Genomic DNA, 8481 nt, shown 5'->3' on the forward strand with positions numbered 1-8481 from the left:
ATCATGACGTGCTGAAAGTTAGGGTGTTACAGTGAGGGTGTTACATTATAGTATCAGAGCAGTCTTTCCTGTAGAGCCCGAGGAATGGACTGACTATACTTCATTGCATACTGAGTGTCTGTTATATAGTAGGTCTTGTCTAGATAAAAAGAATTAGAGTTTTATGTACATGACTGTTTATTGATTAACTCTGGTAGTCTACCATGCACATTTCATAGTATTGGGTCTGGCCAACCTAATACTGTTGGTATGTGTATTTGGAAACACTAATGGGTTACTATAGACGAAATTAAAATAATAGATACTGCGAATCATAGGGTTTGAGAACTTTAGAAGTTGCTTTTCAAGGTTAACTCGATTTTGAATCTTAATCTTTGCTTGGATCTTTATTGAGTTGATATATCTTTTCTTTCATAGTTTGTATTGAAGTTTCTTGTTTCAGATTCCTTTATTGAAAAATGATTTGATTATTTTCTAATTCTATTCCTTTGTTCTCATGTATCCTTACTTGATCTTATTTGTAAATTACTGCTTGAATTTTTGGAATATTTGTATTTGTTATTATACTTCTCTTTATGAATCTTGTACTCTTTAATGTGAGATTAAATCTTTGGAAACTTGCTATTGAGTTGAATTGCCTTCATTTATGAACTCGTATGTCCTTGAATCAGCTGAAACTATTTTGATTTGTTATACTTTATTGTTCTTACCAAAGTTCCTTGATTTAGATTTCCTCCTTAAGATATGATTTGACCCACTTTCTAGCACATCTCATTGTTTATGTACATCCTTGTTTAGTTACAATTTTAAGCACTCTTTTAAGCACTCTTCCAAACTCTTGCCAACACTATCTGCGATATTTGTTATTTTTCTCTTGAGTTTTATGTCTTCTTGATTAAACTTGAACTTGTTCGATATCACATGCGATCTTTAGATATGATTGGTGATATGCTAGCTCTTTAAGACACGAATTGTGGATGCAGAAGGTGGAGTCGAGTTGTCAGATGGTCACGAGATTAATGAAGTATTGAGTTTGGGATTATACAAAGTAGATGGAAAGGTGGGCTTGGGTAACAATGAGCTGGGTGATTGATTAGAAGCCGAGATTGGTGAAAGTAATATTTTAGAAAATTCTAAGTTTTGATGTAAGGACGAGATAAGACTTCCATGCTTCGCTAAAAGGATTCTGACCGAGTGTTGAACCTACTTGTTAAGTTTTAGATTCTAATAGGTTAGATTTGTATCGAACTTATCTTATAGTTTATACTTCACATCACACCTTTTTTATTGTATTCATGTCATAAATTTTTTCGGTATTTGAAATTATATATGCCAAAACTATTTTTGCTTTTTTTTTCTAATGTGTTCAAAATAACGTTAGTATGAATCTCTTTGATCTTATATCAATTTTTGAGGATAAAAATTTTTGTAAGTAGGTTAGAATGTAAAATCCCAAATTTTTAGAAATTAAATAATGAATTATTTGTAATTTATTATGTTTATTTATAGTTTTATTTTTAGAAAGTTATTTTTACCAAAAGTAATTAAATCAAAGTTATAAGACTTTGAGTTTAAAATTAATTAGTATTTATATACTTTTCATAAGAAACATTATGCACTTTAAATTTTATAACTTTCTTGTGACATCTAATGAGACTATACTTGTCTCTATTAAAATTAAGGAAATATAATCTTATTTGTCATCCTGTATGTCAAATCCTTTTAGGGTGTGTGTGGTTGGAAGAATTATAAATAATTCCTAGGAATTTTAATATGAGAATATCATATTTTCATGTTTAGTTCAAAGTTTAAAAAACTATTCCTAAATAAGTTTGATTCCAGGGAATCAAAATACCATTATTTCAATTTCCACCTTTTCCTTTGATATTTTTGATTACCATGGGAATGGAATCTTTGTACCAAAATAATACTTGAACCACACACACCCTTAAAGTCTTACAACATAATTTCTTTTGATAATTTGAAAGTACTTTGAGAATTATCTCAATGTATTCAAAATCTTAATACGAAAGAGGAATATTACTAGTACACAAAGCTAACAAAAATATACTTCTTTTAAACTAGTATATATTACCAACCATATTTATCTCAAAAAACCATATGAGATTATAATTTGGTGAAATATAAATTACTAATGATAGAAAATTTTCTTGAATCTATAGATATATATTTTTTTTAACTTGCAGTTCATGTAAAGATTCTGATATGAACACAAAAAAAATATAGAACAAGAAAGAATCAACAGCAAGAAAAAGAAATAAGGAGAACTAAAAATACAGAGAACTAGTATTGAAGTGAACAATAAATTTTCAAAAGAGTAAAGTATACGATTCGAAAGTAAAGTGTTCTGCCTATATATATATATATATATATATATATATAGCTCACTCACATAAATACATATTGCTAGTACCAAAGTCATACCAGCTGAAACTAACCACAACTAATTATCAATCAATCTTGATTTAATTATTAATCAATTTTGATTTTTTTCTGTTAAGTAATTCTGCTGCTTTAGTGTACTATCACTAACACCCCCTCAAACTGATAGTTGGATTAAAAATAACTCTCAGTTTGGACTTCAACCTCTCAAAAGCAATTGCAGAAGGTGGTTTTATAAGCAAAACTGTAATTTGATAAGTCCCATGCTCATGAACAACATGCAGTAGTTGCCTCTGAATCTTATCCCACATCAGTTGTACCTTAAGCTGGAAGTTTTTGGTCTTACTATGAAGAATAGGATTAACCATGAGTAACACAACACTGAGGTTGTTAAAAAAATGGTAGGAGGAGTCGTCAACTTAACATCCAATTCGGCAAGCAAATTCTGCAGCCACTCAATTCTCGCTTCATAAGAGGCTAAGCTCCTAAACTCAGCTTCATTAGAAGATCTCGAAATGGTTGCTTGTTTCCTATAATACCAAGAGATTAAATTAGCTCCAAGATACACACAATAATCCGATATTAACCTGTAATATTCAACATTTGCTGCCCAATCCAAATCAGAGAAACCATAAAGTCTCATACACTGTTTTTATGCAAAACTGGTCCATGATGCTTAGTGCCTTGAAAGTACTGAAACACTCTCTTTGCGGCCTTCCAATGTGCTAACAAGAGATCATGCATAAATTGACTAATTTTACTCACTGCAAAAGAGAGATCAGACCTAGTTACCAAGAGATATTAAAGAGAATCCACAACTGTCCTAAATAGTTTAGGATCATCAAAGTGTTCTGAACATGTGGATAATAATTGAAGAGAAGATACCATAAGAGTAGGCATAGCACTAGTTTGTCACATACCAAGTTTAGATAATAAATTTACTACATACTTAGTTTGTGAGAGATGAATGTGTCCATCTTCTATTTTAAGTATCTCTATGCCTAAAAAATAGTTTAAGTCCCTAAATCCTTTAAAGAGAAAATTGTATCAAGTTTCTTTATCATGTTTAGGACATCACATGCACTATATCCTGTAATAATTATATCATCAACATAACACAAGATATAAATGATAGGTCTGACTGTTTCTTGATAAATAAAGATATATCAGACTTAGCATTATTAAAATCGAAAGAGTATAAAGTAGAACTAAGTTTGAGAAACCACTCTCTAGGGGCTTGTTTCAAGCCATAGAAGAATTTTTCAAGCTTATAAACATAAGTATCATCATTAATTGCAAACCCTATTGGTTGTTTCATATAAATAACTTGATGTGAATCACCGTTTAAGAATGTATTATTGAAATCAAATTGCGTAATAACGCCGTTTTTAGATGGGGCTAAGCTCAATATCAATCTGATTGTTGTTGGTCTAATTACAGAGCTGAAAACTTGCTCAAAATCAAACCCTTATTCTTGATGAAAATCTTGAAATGCTAGCCTAGCTTTGTACTTTTGTATGGTTCCATTAAAGTGTCTTTTGATGGCAAAAACCTATTTATTACCTATTACTTTAGCTCCTGAAGGTTTAGGGACCAAAATCCACGTTATTTTCTATTAAGGCTTGATATACCTCACACATTGTCTATTTCGAATGTGGCATGGTTAAAGCTATAAGAGAATTTTTAGGGAATTGATCTTGAGAAGTTTGAGAAAAAAATTAGCAACTAGAACATGTGGTTTAATAGTACCAGTTTTGAATTTCGTCATCATAGTATAAGTATTTTCTGGATTTGTGAGACTAATAGGATCTAAAATTGTAGTAAAACTAATGTTATTTTTAGGTTCTAAAAGAGGTAATACAATTTCAATACCTGAAATGGGTTGTATTTGAAATTTTATGAATTTTGATTTTGATGAGTGTCACTATTAGAATTAAAATCAGTAGTAGATTTAATCAGACTAGGAGCAGTTGCATTACTTGTTGATATAATTATAGAATTTTTATTATGATGCAAAATAGAACTAGAATTAGTAGTAGATATATAAAGTATAAAATTATCAATTTGAGTACTACTAGAATTAGAAGATTATGCATTAGACACAGATGAGCAAAACAAATCATTATAAAAAAAGACATATTAATCAAACAAAATATTTTTAGTAATGTAAATTTTACCATTTGAAAATAGACACTTATAATATCCAAGAAAAACACATTTGTGAGACCTGTAGTCCAATTTTGACTAATTATATGACCTAAATAAAGAAAAAGAAGCACTACCAAATACTCTTAAAGAGTTATAATCTGGTGTTTGGTTAAACAATAGTTTAAAGAGAATTTATTAAATAGAATTGGAGTTGGTAATCAATTTGTCAAATATGTGGCAATAATAATTGCTTCATCCTAGTAAATTTTAGGCATTGCAGTAGTGGATAACATGGCTAAACTCATTTCAATGAGGAGCCTATGTTTTCTTTTTGTTCTTCCATTTTCTTAAAGCAAATATAGACATAAAAATCTGTGTTGGATACTATATTTACTAAGAAAAGCAGCAAAAGTTTTTGAGGTATATTCATCTTCATTATCAATTTATAAAGTCTAAATTTTGTATTTTATCAGATTTTTCAAAAAATTCTTGTATTGAATAAAGGCTTAATGAACCTTAGATTTATTAACCAGCAAGTACAAGTGCAACGAGAATAAGCATCAACAAATGTTACATAATATCTATATCCTAAATGAGAAACAATGGAAGAGGGTCCTTAAACATCTGAATAGATTAATTATAAAGGTGTATGATAAATGGTTAATAAATCAGAGCAAAGAATGCTATGCATTTTGGCTTGTGCACAATTCTCATAAACATGTGGAGTGTCATTATTATCATGATTCATTTCTATATTATATTGTGAAAGAATAGATTTTACAATTTTTGCGACTGAATATCCTAATCTCTTATGCCATAAATCAAAGAGAGAGCAATTTACAGAAAAGACATAAGGAGGTGAATCTAATTGTTGGGATTAAGGTATAGTAAAATTGGTAAATTGATATAAGCCAATTTTTTTAAAACCTTACAAAAAAATTGTCTTGGTAAACTGACATTTAACAAGATATTAGTGAGCATGGAATTCAAAAAATATAAAATTATCTTGAGCAAACTTAGATACACTTATGAGATTTTTTATAATTTGAGGGTAGTAAATAAGTTATTGCAAAGAAAATCATCTTTTTGATTCAACATCATATAAGAAAGTATGACCAAAATTTATAAACTCATATCAAAAGTTAATCATAAATAAAATAAATAAGATTAATTTATAATTTCTCAATTATTCAGTTATGTTATAGAAAAGTCTGATACCACTTGTTGAAATTCTCAGATTTCTTAATTCCAAGACCATCCATATTAAACCATTAAGAAAGATATCTAAGTGCAAAAGCCTACCTAAATCAATAAAGATGATTGAAGAATTTTCGATCTTTTTCGACCAAAACCTTAGCTTCTATATTTTTAATAGGGCTAAATCGTAATTTTTCTTATGGAAAAAGTGTTGCGAATGCGGTTTTGATGTATTCAAGAATCAAAACCCTAAAACCATTATTTATATTTGAGTGTGACACCCATTAAACCCTAAAATCTAAATAAAATAGTATTTTTTGTTTTATTCTCAATTAAATCCAAATAAAAAATAACAATGACTTATTTAATGACAATAATTAAGATCACCTTTATATAAGTTATATAATGTGAAATAGTTAATTTGTGATTATAATTACTATATGTATTGTCTATAAATAAATTAGGAACTAATAATTTTCTAACAGTAACAAATAAAGCAAATTATTCACTTTACTTGAATACACACAGAAAAATATACTTCATAATCCAATAAAAAATTTATTCATTAAAACTTATTCAAATTGTCTCATAAAAATATTTAAATAGCCTCCTAATACATACACCTTAATGTGGGTTAAATCTTCTTAGAATAAAACTATAAAATTTGAAATTAAACAAAAGATGTGACTTTTACATTAATTCTAAGTAATTTAAATTAGATTTGATCTTTAGATTATATCGGATTTGATTTAAATATTAAACTTGTAAGATTTACAAATTAATTTAAATTAGATTTGATCTTCATAGATTATATTAAATTTAATTTATATTTTAAATATTTGAAAATATGATAATTAATTTAAATCAGATTTGATCTTAATATATTAGATCAAATTTCTTCCCAAGTTGATGCAATTACATGAGAGGAACTCTTGATTTTCTTAATCTCCAAGATTAATATATTATAATTCTGCTAGTAATTAAATCATTAAACATAATAAGATTACATTATGTCCTTTGATTTTAGAATGAGAAAAATGCTCTTTTGAACTCGTATCAAAACCTGTGCTAATAATGCTTATAGTGGCTCATCTTTAAGTAGTAGTGGTAACAGTAGTAGTAGCAGCAGCAGTAATAGTAAAAGATGATGATGGTGATTATTACAATAATGATAAATGTTTACACGGTCTTATTACAGTGATACTCAAGTTTGTCAGTGAGTAAAATTATGAAAGATGATTCTTTGGAAATATTTTATGGGAGGTACGTTGTTGGTTTGCTATGCTGACTTCTATTTTTTCTATCCATGATATTAATTTTTGTTTCTTTTATTTTTGAATTTTTTACTACTAAATTTTATCAATACAAAGAAATTATTGTAGATGTGACTTGTGAGTATTTTATATAAACTAATAAAACTGAAGCTATTATTATAAATCTTAGGTGTACAAGAAAGAATTGAAAATTTTTTTTATAGAAAACATATGTAAAAATAAGGCATAACTTATTCTGCTCAAAAGAATGATAAAGATGTGAGAATTTGTTGAATATAATAGTTTGAATAAATGAAGAATTAAAGTGCATTAAAAAATAGATGCAAGATATTTGTTTTAGAATAAGAATTTGTGTTGTGTTATTTAGAGGTTTTCTTGGTCCGGCTACCACGAAGATTTGACCCGAACCTTGCTAGTTCGGGCCAAACTTGGCTCGCTTTCATTTAAACTCGGTTGAAGTGAAAATCTAACAATTTTATTCGATTAAATTACTCAACCAAGTTAGGACTAGTGTTTGGGTCACCTAGTCCAGCTCAGTTGAATAAGAAAAACAAAAAATATAAATTAGAGCAAGCCACATCCATTCCTTAGTGCATTTAAATCCAAATACTACAACAATGACGGATTTTGGAAATTTTGACCATATGGCAAAGTATATAACATAACAATAATTTTTATAATTATATTTTATTATTTTAATTTTATTCTTATAAAATATGATTAATTTTTAAATTATTTAAATAATAATTTAAAATATTAAAATAGTAATTTAAATAATAAAATATAAATCTATAATAATTTAACTTATAAAATATAAATCTAAATTAATTGATTAATAAATATAATATTCTCATTGAAATACAATTCACAAACCAATAAAAATTATGGCAGAAGATATTTTTAAGAAAAAGACTCCAAACATCTGCCACGTTATATATTGAAAGCACCGTTACACAATAGCTAACAACTCTATGAAAAAGATTTAGAACACTAACTTCATTCACTCAAAACTTATATTAAAATTTTATCCTTTTATTTGTGTTTTCATGTTATCAGTACCATGATTTTGGAGAGGGGAACATATAAGAGACCTAGAGGTTGTTTGAAGTCAAATTATATCCATAATATTTATTTTTCGTGTATTATCATAGTTGAGTGAAACCATATACATGCTGCATAGCGATAAAATTCACAATCCCACAAAAATCTAAAAGCACAATACAAATACAAAATAATCAAGCAATCCAATCGTAGAAAAAAAATTATAAAATTTATTGTAGAATAACCAATTAAGAATTAACTATTAACCAAGAAATTGGCAAACTTAAAGTGATAGAATCTTAGAGAGTAGAAAATGAAAAGTATGAAAATGGCAACAACATCCTATAGGCCATGGGATAATTAGGATTAGGATTACTGACTTTTTTTTTTTTACATTTCATTTTTATTATTATTTAAT

Source organism: Arachis hypogaea, chromosome 1 (genome assembly GCF_003086295.3).
Source record: "Arachis hypogaea cultivar Tifrunner chromosome 1, arahy.Tifrunner.gnm2.J5K5, whole genome shotgun sequence".
Taxonomy (NCBI): domain Eukaryota; kingdom Viridiplantae; phylum Streptophyta; class Magnoliopsida; order Fabales; family Fabaceae; genus Arachis; species Arachis hypogaea.